The following is a 14,941-nucleotide window of genomic DNA, read 5'->3' as shown; positions in this document are numbered from 1 at the left end:
ATAAAATCAGAATAGTAGTTTCGGGACCACAAATCCAAAGTTGAAAAAGTTAATTTAATATTATTTTAAGGTCTAAAACATGATAATATTATATTATAAAAATTTCGTTACGAAATTTTACCATTTGCATGTTCAATTTGATGAAAAGGTCTAAATCGCGTAAAGTGTGAAAGTTGTGTTCTATTAGCTAGTGGTATTAAATAGCTATAGAAATTTAAAGTGGAGGTCCTTATATGGTAATTATACCATTAAAGGTGATTGTGGATGTGCATGGCTTAGTAATTACGAAAATTTTAAAGTTAGGTAAGGATAATTTGGTAATTAGCCAATTAATGATAAAAATAAAATAAAACAAAATGGCCATCTTCTTCACACATGCATTAACTGATTTTTACAGCAAGAAATAAGCTTTGGAAATCTTGAATTTTTCAGCCAAAAAATCCCTTGCATGTAAGTGATCCTTTATCCTGTTGTTGATTTTTACGTTTTCGGGATCATTGTATCTTAACCTAACTAACTAGGGGGCTAATTTGCAAAAATATTGAATAGTTTGAGTTTTTCCATTGATAAAAATGTTAGGGTTTTGAATTTTAATGGAAGAAAATGAATCTTTGTTGTTAGTTAAACAACTTTTGTTAAGTGGTTTTTAATGAAATTGTCAATTAGGGGCTAAATTGAGAAATGTGAAAATTGGGTGTTAAATGTGAGAAATTGTGAAATATATGGGCTGGTATAAGTATAAAATAAATTCGATTAGGCTTATATGTGGATGAAATAGCATGAATTTCATTTTACGAGCTTAGAGACTAACTTGTAAAAAGGTCAAAAATATAGGGGTAAAATGGTAATTTTTCAATAATATGAATTTTAGATTGAATTGAGTAAAATGTGAATTACATTAGTTAAATTTGATTATTTTGATCAAGAAAAGCCATGTTCGGAATTAGATCGAGGTAAAGATAAAGTAATGGAGTTATCGGTCAATTTCCTTCGTACTAATTCGAGGTAAGTTCGTATGTTAATAAGCATTAAATTATATGGGTTTTAAATGCTTTATTATTATATTCATGATGATACAACTCCATAGAAATACTCAACAAATTTTTGGTGACTTCTGGATCCCGGTTGAACCTTAGGAATAGATAGGATACAAATAACATTTCATTAGGGGTTACCATGTTTTGGGTGTTTGTATCGTATGTCCTACCGGTGGCTGAGTTTTCGGCATGTGTTGCAGTTACTTTACAGCTTGTGTGAGCAGCACCGTGTAGCTACGTCTTGACGGACAACTTGTGTGAGCAGACCCAGTGATGGCTCGGGAGTGAGCATCTTTATGAGATATGAGATAGAGGTGGTTTCGACCAAGTATTTGAACTTAGTGTGCGAGATATTGATGTCTCCCATAGTATTTCAAATGATTCAACAAGCACAGTTTAGCTATGAGGCTATATGAGCTCGATACGAACTAGTACAGGGTAAACTTGGTTGATGATTATGTGTTAGGCTTTTGGACTAAATTGAGTTGTGATATGCTTCGTTTTACTCACTTAAATTGTGGTGAAACGGATATGAGAAAAAGGTAAAGGTCGACAAATTCTTCGATTAGAATTGCTATGAAAGTATGGAAAAGTATGAGTTTTTGGATGATTGAAATATATTTAGCCATATGTTTGATATATGAATGCACATAAGTAATGTAAACTTATGTTATAATGTTTTGTAATAATTTGCTAGTTCATGTGATATTTAAAATTGAAAAGCTAATGTTGTTTAGGCTAAGGCCAAGACATGTTGGAGTGACTTAAATGGATTATGCTTATAAATTGAAGTTATAAGCTTTATCACTTTGAATTACGAACTTACTAAGCATTTTGTGCTTACTTTGTGTTAATTTCTTTGTGTATCTAGATATCGGAAGCTCGTTCGAGTTGGAAGGTGTCGGAGACATCATTATACTATCTATAAGCTATTTTGGTACTCATGGTTTTAAAACATTGGTTATAATGGATGTATAGGGCATTTTGGCTAATGATAACCCACATTTTTTTTTGTTTTAGCCATTTGAATTGGCTTGTAATTTTGGGCATATATTTTGTTATGTAAATATGTAAATAGTGGTATGAGTTGAATGAATGCCATATGAATGCCTCGGTTGTGAATTGATATTTTGGGCACCAAATAGTTGAGATTATATATGGCATACATGTTACGTTTAGGCACAATGTCTCATATATGAGTGTGACCATTTATGTATATTTTGGAAGCATAATTGGTATGTGTTAAAGTAGTCAATTGATGTGTTTTTGAGTATCATGTTGTATGTATGAAAGTATATGTTATGAACTTGAGATTGGTTGGTTTTGAGTGCCTATTTATGCCATGGTTATATGCAAATTGATGTGTATAGGTTGATACCAAAGTGTGTGAGGAATATGGCTTGAAAAATGGCCTATGTTTTTCCACACGGGAAGAGACATGGGCGCGTGTCTCAGCCGTGTGTGACACACGGCCAGGTGACATGGTCGTGTGTCCCCTAATACTTCTATAGAAATCAAGTCAATAGCTTCATAGCCTAGCACATGGCCTGACACATGGGCGTGTGAGGCCATTTTGAAGGGTACACGGCCTGTCACACGGGCATGTGGGCTGGCCGTGTGACCCAAGTCAGTGAGTTATTGGAAACACGAAAATATACACCAATTTTCATGCCCTTTTTAACTCAAATTCATGCAGTTTCAGTAAAATTATTATTGAAAAATATATAATTATTATAAAATAATTATTCTAGACTTAAAATATTAGCATAATGAATTTTAATTAATTTTATAATAAATTTTGATTAATTTTGATTATTTTCGATAGATTTGCACAAAATGGCGAAAAACGACTCGACAGACATTGCTAGAAGCGTAAAACCGAGAAACAATGTTGAAGCATCTAGGAGAATTAATTTTTCAGCCTAAGATGGTCGAAATTATGTTTATGAATTCATAATATAAATAATTTTAATTTATATCCAATTTAATTTGGGTTAAATAAATTATTATTAATTAATTATGAAATGTTGCTCAGTTGAGTTGAATTGAGAAAAACCGAACCAACTGAGTATTGGGCAGCCCAAAACTGTCCCACATGCTGACCCAATTAGCTTACTTGGCTGATTAATTAGCTTGCAAAATGGCCCTTGAAGACTTGTTCAAATTGCAAACAAACCCCTCCACTATTTGTGCCTTTCTAGAATTGCCCCAGCCTTAATATAGCAAGTTTGAAAACTTCAAACTTGGCACATATTTGGCCGGCCATGGGAGGGCTCTTTGGCTGCTGATTTTGGCTATTTTTAGCAGCCTCTCACCCTATAAAAACCCCCCTTGGCTGCTCATTTCACCACATAGCAACTTTCTCATCTCATCTCTTCTCTTTCAACTTTCTCTCTTTATTTTTTCATCTGTTTTCCTTTGTCCTCTTGCCGATTTCACCTCTTGAAAAAGAGTCGTTCATTCATCATTTGGAGCAGCATTCAAGTGTTCATAGAAGCCTTGGTTTGACAAGAGCAAGTGAAGAAGGAAGAGTGGAGCAACCCAGCCAAGCCATAGAGAAACACTGGATTTGCTTCTTGTTCCCTATCTTTTTAAATTCTGTTGTTGTTATGGTGAACATGTCAATGAATATTTATGTTGATATGATTTATTTAATTAATATGGCTTAAATTTAATTCGTGTTAGGTTGATTGCATTTCATCTTCTTAATTTATTAAAATTGTGTTTGTGTTGTTATAGGCCTTGGTAAGATGTTTGATTAAGTAAAACCATGACTAAGTTATTCTTGCATTACAATTGTAAGGTAACTAATGAATTAATTATTTAAATGGATTGAAATTGTAATTATTTGACATGGTACTTAATCAGTGCATGTTTAATCATCTAAGGTAGCTGGGGGTTAAATTAGCAACGATATCGAGCGATAAATTGCCTTGCATAACTTGCAATATTATTGTGATTAAACTGTTTTAAGGTTGAAATACATTGTTACCTCACATAATCTTTTATGTGCTTATGTGATTAAATTAATTGTTTGAATTGGCATAGAGATATGTACAAGAGATTATTTTAATTTCATAAGTATGTATGTGCATTTACACATTTTCCTATTAAAGTTTGTTTAATCGGTTGGATTGACATAGAGATATAGTCAAGAGATGAATGAATTTTTGTAGGTGAGTATGTTCATAAGTTAGCAAATTACCGAGTTGCCGTGAATTTATTCGTAACAACATAAACATGAGTTTAGTAATTCTAAGTTAAGAAATGTAATTAATCTAACACAATTATGTCATCTTGATTAAATCAGCTTTTGAAATTGTGCACTGAACTTTATTTTATTTTATTTATTTACTTTGTTTATGTAACAGCACGATTTAGACACTAATCAAAACGGTAGTTTCGGGACCACGAATTCGAGTCAGAAAAATATTTTTAAATTATTTTATGTGTTTTTTTGTGTGAATTTATATTTGTGAAATTTTCGCGATTTAATTTTGTCGTTTAGGTGTCTGATTAAATAAAAGGACTTAATCGCGTAAAATAAAAATTTGGTGGTTAATTCAAAAAGGGCTGAATTGTACTTGGCTTTTTAAATGGAAGCCTTTAAGTTGCAAATTGCCCATTACTAAGTGAAGTGGACGGTAGTGGTCATAGCATAATGGTTTTATAATATGATAAATAAGGTTAAAAATGTAAAACATGTAATAATAATAAGTTAGTATATATGTTATATTATATGATAACTTAAATAATCTTTTATTTATTCATCACTTAGCCGAATATAAACAAAAGAAAAAGAAAGAACAAGAGTTAGGGTTCAGCCAATCTTAAAGCTTAATCAAGGTATGAATTTAATCCGGTTTTTGATAATTTCTACGTTTTTGAGATCGTTGCTTAGTAATCTTCAAGACCGATGCTTTAATTTTTGATTTTGATGAATAATTTGAGTTGTGAAATTGTTGATAGCTGGTAATTTTTGTTGTTTGATGATGAAATATGAAAGATATGTTTTAGATTAACATGTTTTGTATTGGAATTTTTGATGATTTTGAGTAATTAGGACTTAATTGCAAAAATAATAACTTGAGGGACTAAAATGTAAAATTAATGAAATATATGGGCTTGTATAGGTATGGGTACCATTCGGCCTAACATGGGTACTTTGAAATTTTGTGTATTTTGTGTTTTCTGCAATAGGGACTAAATTGTAAAAATTGTAAATGTCAGGGGTAAAATGGTAATTTGTCCATTTATGTGTTGTTGGACTAAATTGAATGAAAATATGTTTGAATGAGCTTAATTTGAATATGTTTAGATCAAGAACCAAAGAAATTGAATTTGGATTGGGGGAAAACGAAAGTTGTCGACTAGTCGATCCGTACTGGTTTTTCGTTGTCCGAGGTAAGTTTATAAGCAAATAGACGTACTTAATTCTAATTAAATGTAATATATATATGCTGAAATGAATTTTATGATTTATTACATGTTAAAGCAGAATGTGAATAAGCTTGGTTACCATGTTTCCAAATTCATTTCGACTGAGTTATGACGTCCGAAAGCCCCGTATGAAGCTTAGGAGTAGTTAGGATACATATGTCATGACATAGGATTTCGATATATGTGTGTGAGTAAGACCATGGCATCGATATGTGATTTTGATATGTGTTTACGAGTAAGACCCTGTCTGGGACAGTGGCATCGATAAGAGATTACATGTAAGACCACGTCTGGGACGTTGGCATTGTATGATATATGTGTGATTATCTGAGTGTCCTACCCAATTCTGAATGGTTCATCGAGCATGGATAAATTGTGAATAAATACGAAAAATGAGTTGAAAAATCAGGTATGTAATAATCTATTATCTATGGAAACAAGGTAAGTAAGCTAATTTATATATGTTAAAAGTGGTGTATGAATTTAATAAGGAATATGTACGAATATGATATGCGATCTTGGCTTGGAATGTGAGTAACTTAAGTTTTATTAAAGAGATTTTTAACTATGTGTATATACATATGTGTGGTTGTGTATAATCGGCTACATAGAAAATATATGAATAAAATGTCATATTATGGTTCTTGAGTTGATTCGAATGTATAAATATATGTTTGAATGTGTATTGACATTGTGGCTTGAAAGTTGAATAACTTTTGATTATATAGTTTAGGTGAACATTCGGCCTAGGTAATTATGGTTCATAGAATGTATTATTTTATCACCTTTGTATATTTAAGATTAAGTATTGATAATGATATTATAATTCGGCAAGCTTAATAAATTTGAATATGTTATCAAGATGTTTATTTGCTTATGACTTACTAAGCTGTGGTAGCTTGCTCTGTGTATTATGTTACTTTTTTTTATAGATTTTGAAGTCAAGCTACAAGCTCGGGGACTGTCAGCCAAGCTCATCACACTATCTACTATTTTGGTACCTTATTAGCTAAACTTAAATTATGGCATGTATAGGCTGGAATTTACCTTTGAAATGCTGAATGTTGGTTATGTATATAAGCCATGCGAAAATGGCTAAACTTTTATTTTTGAATTCGGTCATGGTGAGTATGAGTTATGTTTATTTTAGTTTTATAGTTATGTGCTGCGAAGGTATAATATTCGTGACAGGTACTAAATGCTTTGAAAATGATTTGCTTAAAATGATTAAGTTTGGTCTTATGTGTTCTTGGCTAGATTGTTAAATGAGATTGATTGTTGGTAAACTACTAATGGAAGCTTAGATGTGCATGTGGTGCTAGGTAGTAAATTCAGCTATAAAAGAATAAAAGCATTATATGTATTTATTGAATTTGATAATTAGTATTAGAGATATGAAATTCGAAATAGTTAACTGTGATGGATAAATTTTTATTAGTTTGATTGATTCGGCTATAAAGTGATATATGTTGCATGTGTTTCATGAATATTTGGTCGATTGTTTAATATGCATTCAATGCTAAGTGTGATCTTTATTTTAGGATAGGTTAAGTATTATGTACATATGCATTATTAACATGTTCGGCCATGATATAATGTACTAAGTATACATATGTGATTATATATTAATTTATGTAATAGGATTGTGCATTTAAACGTGTTTACCAAGAGTTTGCTTTTAAAGTTAGGTCATGTGTGACATTATGGGAACAATAATTTGAGATGTCTGAATGATGTCTTTTACTTAGTTATTTAATATGAAATTTTAAGCAGACTAATTTGCATATATGATAAGTGTACTTCTTGTTGGTATGTGCATGAAATGGTTAAAATTTACTAAGGCCACACTGAAGTAGTTATGTACAGACTTTAATAACTAATATTTTAAATGATTTATATGGGAATGTATGAATAATATATATCACTTGGTTGTATCAGTTTGTAGTAAGGTGTAAAGCATGCAATTTCAAATTAATTATTACTTAAGCCGTATATATGGTAATTAAGATGTGCATTATGATTCATTAAATTGTAAGAATGTGTGTATGATTTTGGTGGCTGTGTGTATAATAACATGAGTGGGAATGGAAGCATGATAAACCATGTTGGTAATAGATATTACTGTACAATTAAATGCATTATATACTGTTAATAAAAAGTTGAGATTTGTTGTGATCTGTATGTGCAAAGTGTAACTTGTTGTATGTTCTGAAATGTGAATTGATTATATTTTATTTTTAAATGAGTCGGACTTGATTAATTATATATATAGATGAATGTTTTAAAATTGTGTTTTTGATCGGTAATGCCTTGTATCCCTAATCCGGCGATGGCTATGGGTTAGGGGTGTTACAGTTTACTAGCTTTTAATCACTTTTCAAATTAATATTTTTTCTTCACCAAAGTGTTTTAAATTGCATTCATAAATAATTTTTTTCATAGTCCCTGTGAGTACGACAACTCGACATTTACTTGTCACTTTACTACTTGTTACGATTGTGTACACTTGCACATTTTCATCGTTCCAGTTACACGGGGTCAGACACGGGCTAGGACACAACCATGTGATTCCATTTTGAATGCGCACATGGCTTGAGACACAAACGTGTCCCTCTCAAACGGCCTGGCCACACGGGCATGTGTCCCCTGCACTTTGAAAATTTAACCAACACATTTTCTACATTTATGGGTTTGATGAATCGAGTATTTCAGCCGTATTTGCATCAATTTATTTCTGTGTTTGTTGATGACATTTTAGTTTATTCAAAAGATAGAACAGAGCATGCTCAGTATTTGCATATAGTGTTATAGACCTTGCGTGAAAAGTAATTATTTGCGAAGTTTAGTAAATGTGACTTTTAGCTTTGAGAAGTTGGGTTTCTGGGGCATGTGATTTCAATGGATGGTATCTATGTTGATCCAAGAAAAGTATCTGCCATTGTTAATTGGAATCCACCAAGAAATGTTTTTGAAGTGCGAAGCTTCCTGGGTTTGGCGGGTTATTACAGGAGGTTTGTTAAGAACTTTTTGATGATTGCTTTACCAATGACAAAAGTATTACAGAAAAAGTTATGTTTAATTGGTCTGAAGAATGTCAATGTTGTTTCGATCAATTGAAAGTTATGTTGACAGAAGTTTAGATCTTAACTCAGCTAGAATCAGGAAAAGAGTTTATTGTGTATAGTGATGCCTTATTGAATGGATTGGCCTGTGTTTTAATGCAAGAAGGTAAGGTGATAGCTTATGCTTCTCTACAGTTGAAATCGCATGAGAAGAATTATGTGACATGTGATTTGGAGTTGGCTGCAGTTGTCTTTGCTTTAAAGATATGACAACATTATTTGTATTGTGAGAAATGTCATGTATTTACTGATCATAAAAGTTTAAAATATCTGATGACTCAGAAGGAATTGAATTTGTGGTAGCAAAGATGACTTGAGTTATTAAAAGATTACTATTTGATAATTAATTATCACCCTTGAAAGGTTAATGTTGTTGTTGATACTTCAAGTTGCAAGTCTTTATTTGCCTTGAAAGCAATGAATGCTCAACTAAGGTTAAGCTCAAATGGTTCTATTATTGTTAAGCTGAGAGTTAAGTGATTATTCCTTTAAAGAATTCGAGAGTTGCAAAACAATGATCCGAAATTAATAGTTAAGGGAAGCAAATTCATAATGGTTTGACGTCACATTTTAGTATTGGTAATGATGAGAGCTTATATTTGCTAAATCAAATATGTGTGCTGAATGATTTTGAAATTAAATGAGATGTTTTGTAGGAAGCTCATAGTAGTGTCTATTCATCTAGGTGCTAATAAATTGTATAATGATTTGAAACAAATTTATTGGTGGTGAAGAATGATGCGAGAAATCTCAGAGTTTGACTCAAAACCTTTGGTATTAGCAAGTTAAGGTCGAACATCAAGTTTCGTCAGGTTTGTTACAAATAATGATTCTTGAGTGGAAATAAGAAAGAGTATCAATGAATTTTGTAAAAGGATTGACTGTGTCTCCAAGGAAGAAAGATGTTATCTAGGTTGTGGTCGATAGATTGACGAAGTATTCTTGAAGGCATCACCGTGAAAGAAAGTGTTGCATTTCGGCAAGAAAGGAAAGCTTAGCCCAAGATTCGTTGGATCGCATGAGATTTTGGAAATAGTCAGGCCAGTGGCATATAGAATAGCGTTACCTCCAACACTTGAAAAAAATTCATAATGTGTTCCATGTATCAATATTGTGCCATTATTGATATGATTTTATCATGTAATTTCTCTTGATGAGATTGAGTTACAGCCTGATTTATCTTATGATAAAGTGCCAGTAAAAATTCTGGCTCTAGAAGTAAAAGAACTTTGCAATAAATGTGTTGAATTAGTGAAAGTTCTATGGAATCATCACGGTATAGAAGATGCTACATGGGAAACAAAATAATCAATAAAATCTTAGTACCCAAACCTTTTTATAGGTAAAATTTCGAGGATGAAATTTCCTAATTGAGGGAGTTTAACAGCCTGATTTCCTATGGTGTCGGAAACAATGGTTTAAGGACCACCATTTTGATGATAGTCAATAAATATTATCTGTAAGACTCCTCACCCGTATTTAATGCTGGAATAGGGTTACGGAGCATTACCAGACTAGAAACACATATAAATGTACTATTTTCATACATTCGATTAAATCATACAATCAAAATTCAATTCCGATCAATTTGTCCATTATAATAGCCTACGAGGCCTTAAACATGCTTTATAAGTGGTTCGAGACTAAATCGATAACATATGAAAATTTTGGAAACTTAGAAAAATTTTATCATTTCAAAGGTCACACTCCTATGTGAACAGGTTGTGTGTCTCACATGGCTAGTAGACATGCCCGTGTCTTAGGTCATGTGGAAATAGGACATACATACTGACTTGCATCACATGGCCGAAGACATGCCCGTGTGCTAGGCCGTGTGAAAATTGGAGAGTATACTGACTTATGCAACACGGCCAAGTCACACGCCCGTGTGTGAGACCGTGTGGAGCATACTAATTTCATTTTAATTCAACACCAGGAGACACACGTCTGTGTAACATGACCGTATGTCTCACACAACCAAGACACACGCCCGTGCCTTTGCTCATGTGGACAAAAATAAGCTATTTGTAAAGCCATTTTGCCATCCTATTTTCACATACATGCACAAGCATAAAATTTCATCAATTCATAACTCAATAGCCAGTCATTCCAATACATTTTATACATATATGATACCAATTCAACACAGTATTCAAATACTTAATTAACATCATGGATTTTCCAATCATATGCCAACCACATATCAAGAGAACATTTGCATAATTTCATTCCATCTACTACTTATCAAACATACCCTAATTGAACACTTATATACAACTACAACATTATACCAAATTTAGCCAAATCACATGGCTTAGACTTATACCACAAGATGTACCAAAATTCATTATCTCAAGTAACCATACTTATCAACTTTAATACTAGCCTATACATGCCATATTTACATATATACATAATCTCAAAAGTACTAATCGACAATTGGATAGTGTGATGCGTAATTCCTACTTGTCTGAAATGAGCGAGCTATTGAACCTCTATAAAACATGGAAAAAGAAACAGAGTAAGCTATAAAGCTTAGTAAGCCCGTATAATTTAGAATTAAACTTACCATAAATATCAAAATCAAGGCAAATGATCAAGGTATATTCAATTCAACTACCAAATGCCTAAACACAAGCATTCATCACAAGTTAGCCATTTAAATACATGAAATCATCCATTATCTCAATACATTACATCATACCAAATTCATATATCATATACAACATTGGTAACATTTTATTTCCAACCATATAAACAATAATTCATTTGAAAACCGTAACTCATTCATATAAACATTATTTCATCCATATAAATAGAATTTATACTCGTTGAACTTATTAGAATCTTGAGGGATACTCGGGTGATTTACAGTACATATAAATAAGTAATCCATCAATTCCTTATCATTTTCCGCTTTTTCGAGCTATGAACAATAATCTCCTCCTCAGCTGATAGACAATAAGTTCAATTAAGCTGAAACAGTAAGCTCATACGAGCTGAGAACAATAATCTCTTATGAGCTGATATATTAGTAGCTCATACGAGCTACGATGAGTCTGCAACACATGTAGGATCTCAACCGAAATGGTAGCCCTAGTGACATGTATCTCGTATCCTACGAATTCTTACAGTTCAAACAGGGCTCGATAACCATCAAATTATATTGATAAAGCATTAATATTCCAAGTATATCAATTACTCAATTATGCACATTCATTACAATTAAATACAAGTACTTTAAAAGTTCAACTCTAATTATACGAACTTACCTTATGTTGCTTAGATGGAAACTATCGACTATTCGTCTACTTTTCTTTTTCCCCAATCTAATTCTGATCTCGGCTTATCTTGATCTATATATTACCAAATTCAGTATATTCAATATTCAATCAATTCAATTTAGCCCATAATTCATATTTTAGTAAATTTACACATTTGCCCCTAAACTTTCATATAATTATAATTTAGTCATTTTCACATAAAATTGAAAATTCATGCAATTTAGTACAATTACATGCCAGCCAAATTTCATAAGGACTCCTAGCAGCTCATTTCTTTCATTATTTCACACTTTTAACCACCACATTTTACATTTTTACAAATTAATCCTTTTTTGACATTTTTGTCAAAAATCACTTTACAAAACATTTAAAACTATCATCAAACTTTCATAATCTATCATCAATCATCAAATTACTCAAACCAACAATGGAAACATGAGAAATCTTTAGAAATTTCAAAATCCAAGGTATGGGCTAGCTAGAATACGAAGCAACGATTACAAAAACATAGAAATAATTAAAAACCGAGCTAAAACCATACCTTAATTTACTCATGCAATGGCTAAAGCTTATTCTCATTCTTTAATGGTATATTCGGCCATGGATGTTGAAAAATAAGAAAGATGATAGCTTATTCATCTTTTAATTCTTTTACATTTTCTATTGTTAATCAATTTACTATATTAACATTAATAATAACCTTTAAACATTAACTAATCTTGTCCAAAAATGTCCACTCCATTATCAAATAGTTTAATTTCAACATAAGGACTCCTACAATTTAATTTCATAGCTATTTGATACTTTTAACTATTAGAACTCAAATTTTATGCTTTACGTCATTTAGTCCTTTTTACTGAATTAAGCATTCAAATAGTAAATTTCTTTATGAAACTTTCACATAATAATTATATCATGTTGTAAACTTTAATAAAATAATAAAATAAAAATTTTTACCTCAAATTTTTAGTCTCGAAACTACTATTCTGATTTGACTCAAAAATAGGCTGTTACATTATTTAATAATATTTACGAGTTCATTATGTTGTTTTATTATGTTTGAATTGGTAAATTTGGTTAGCAGGTTAGAAATGAAAAATGTGTAGACTAATTCGTAAGAATTAGTGAATAGTTAGTCAAATGAGTTCAATAAAAATTGTTCAAGGTCCAAAGTGGTAAATAACCACTCCTGATGGAAGTGTCGTTTGTGCCAATGTTTAGTGGAAACACCTATTAATTTCCATTTAATGATGAAATTAAAAGTTTAAGTGTTATAGGCTGAAGTGGATGGAAATATAGACTCATTCTTGTCTTTCTTCACTGAAAACATTTTTCTCTGTAAAAGAAAAAAAAGATATAAGCCTTCTTGATTAATCAGTTTTGCATGTAAATGTTTCCAAAGCCTAACTTTTCATGAGTTTCATGTTTTTGAGATCCTTATATCTAGATTTAGCTAACCTGCATGTCTAATTTCAAAACTGTTAAAGCTTAAAGTGTTGTCATTAATGAACTGAATGTGTTAACGTTTAGATCAAGAACCAAATTAATTAGTTGATAATAGAGGGAAAGGAAAACCCCTGGAATAGTCTTTGATATCCTATTCTACTGCTATACTAGGTAAGTTCATAGGGTGCCATTATGTTTATTTATGATATGTCTGAACGTGAATGAAAATGGAAAATGTTAGTGAGATTGTATTGGTAAGGTGAGAAAAGATGTTAAATACTAAATAAATGAGGTCTAGCTATGTGTGTGTTGCCTGAATGAAGAAAGGATACATTGTGTGCATTGTACAGGAAAAAAGGAGATGTGATGAAGATGAAGGAAGTTACTGAAGTTTTCTAGAATCTCGCATTTGTTACGGATTTCCACTTTAATCTTTTCAGAGATTTTGGCGTCACATTGGTTGAAATAGCTCTTATGAGAAAATTGACATGTTATTGAGGGAAAATATTTAGCCTACGAGCTTTGTACTATGTGCATTTGGCGTGTTATCGATTGGAATAGCTCTTACGAGCAAACTGGTGTGTTATTGAGGGAGAATATTTAGTCTATAGGCTTTGCACTATGTGCATCTGGCGAGTTATGAGTTGGAATAGCTCTTATGAGCAATCTGGCATGTTATTGGGGGAGAATATTTAGCCTACGAGCTCTGCACTATGTGCATCTGGCGTGATATCGGTTGGAATAGCTCTTATGAGCAAACTGGTGTGTTATTGGTGGGGAATATTTAACCTATAGGCTTTTCACTATGTGCATCTGGCGTGTTATCGGTTGGAATAGCACTTATAAGCAATCTAACATGTTATCAGATGATTACACACACATTCTCTTCTGTTCATGTTGATTCGTTGAGCTGAATGTTCATGAAATAGAAATGTTGATAGTATGATTTATATGAACCAAAATGAGATATGAATGAGTAATGAATTGTTTAGGATATGTTATATGTTTGAATGTGATACACTCACCTTGTACATCTGTAATATGTTGGAAGGATAAAGAATTTAGTTAAGCTATATGTATGTAAGAATGCTTTGCAAGGTGAGTTCAATCTTTTAAACCTTGTAGTGACTAAGCATATTTAATGTTTATTCCATTTAATTTTTCCCTTCCCTTTAGAGATTTATGTGAAACTTGGTAGGTGGATCGATTCTATAACTCACACTATCCAACTCCTATTTCTGTAGAATTATATTAACTCTACACCGGGTCAAGTGGCATGTATATAGAAGTTATTTAGTGAAATTGTACGTGAAAGAATGATGATATTTTGGATGATGTGTATATTTATATTGATAAAGATGAATGCAAATACAAGATTGTAAAGTTCATTCAAGTCGCGGATTTGACTTAGGGCTTTAGACGTTCAAAAACAAAACTTGGATTTTGACACAACTTGAAACATAATCGAATCCAAGTCAAACAAAAAAAAGATAAATAAATAGAACAATAATTAAAAGACTAGAACAATAAAGAAGATAGATGGGAAAGATAGAACGTGGTATGTAGAAGTCCTAAGAAGCCTTGGAAACATGAAGAATCCACAACCCCCTTC

This window comes from Gossypium hirsutum, chromosome A04 (assembly GCF_007990345.1).
Source record: "Gossypium hirsutum isolate 1008001.06 chromosome A04, Gossypium_hirsutum_v2.1, whole genome shotgun sequence".
Classification (NCBI taxonomy): Eukaryota; Viridiplantae; Streptophyta; class Magnoliopsida; order Malvales; family Malvaceae; genus Gossypium; species Gossypium hirsutum.
This window is presented reverse-complemented; position numbering follows the sequence as displayed.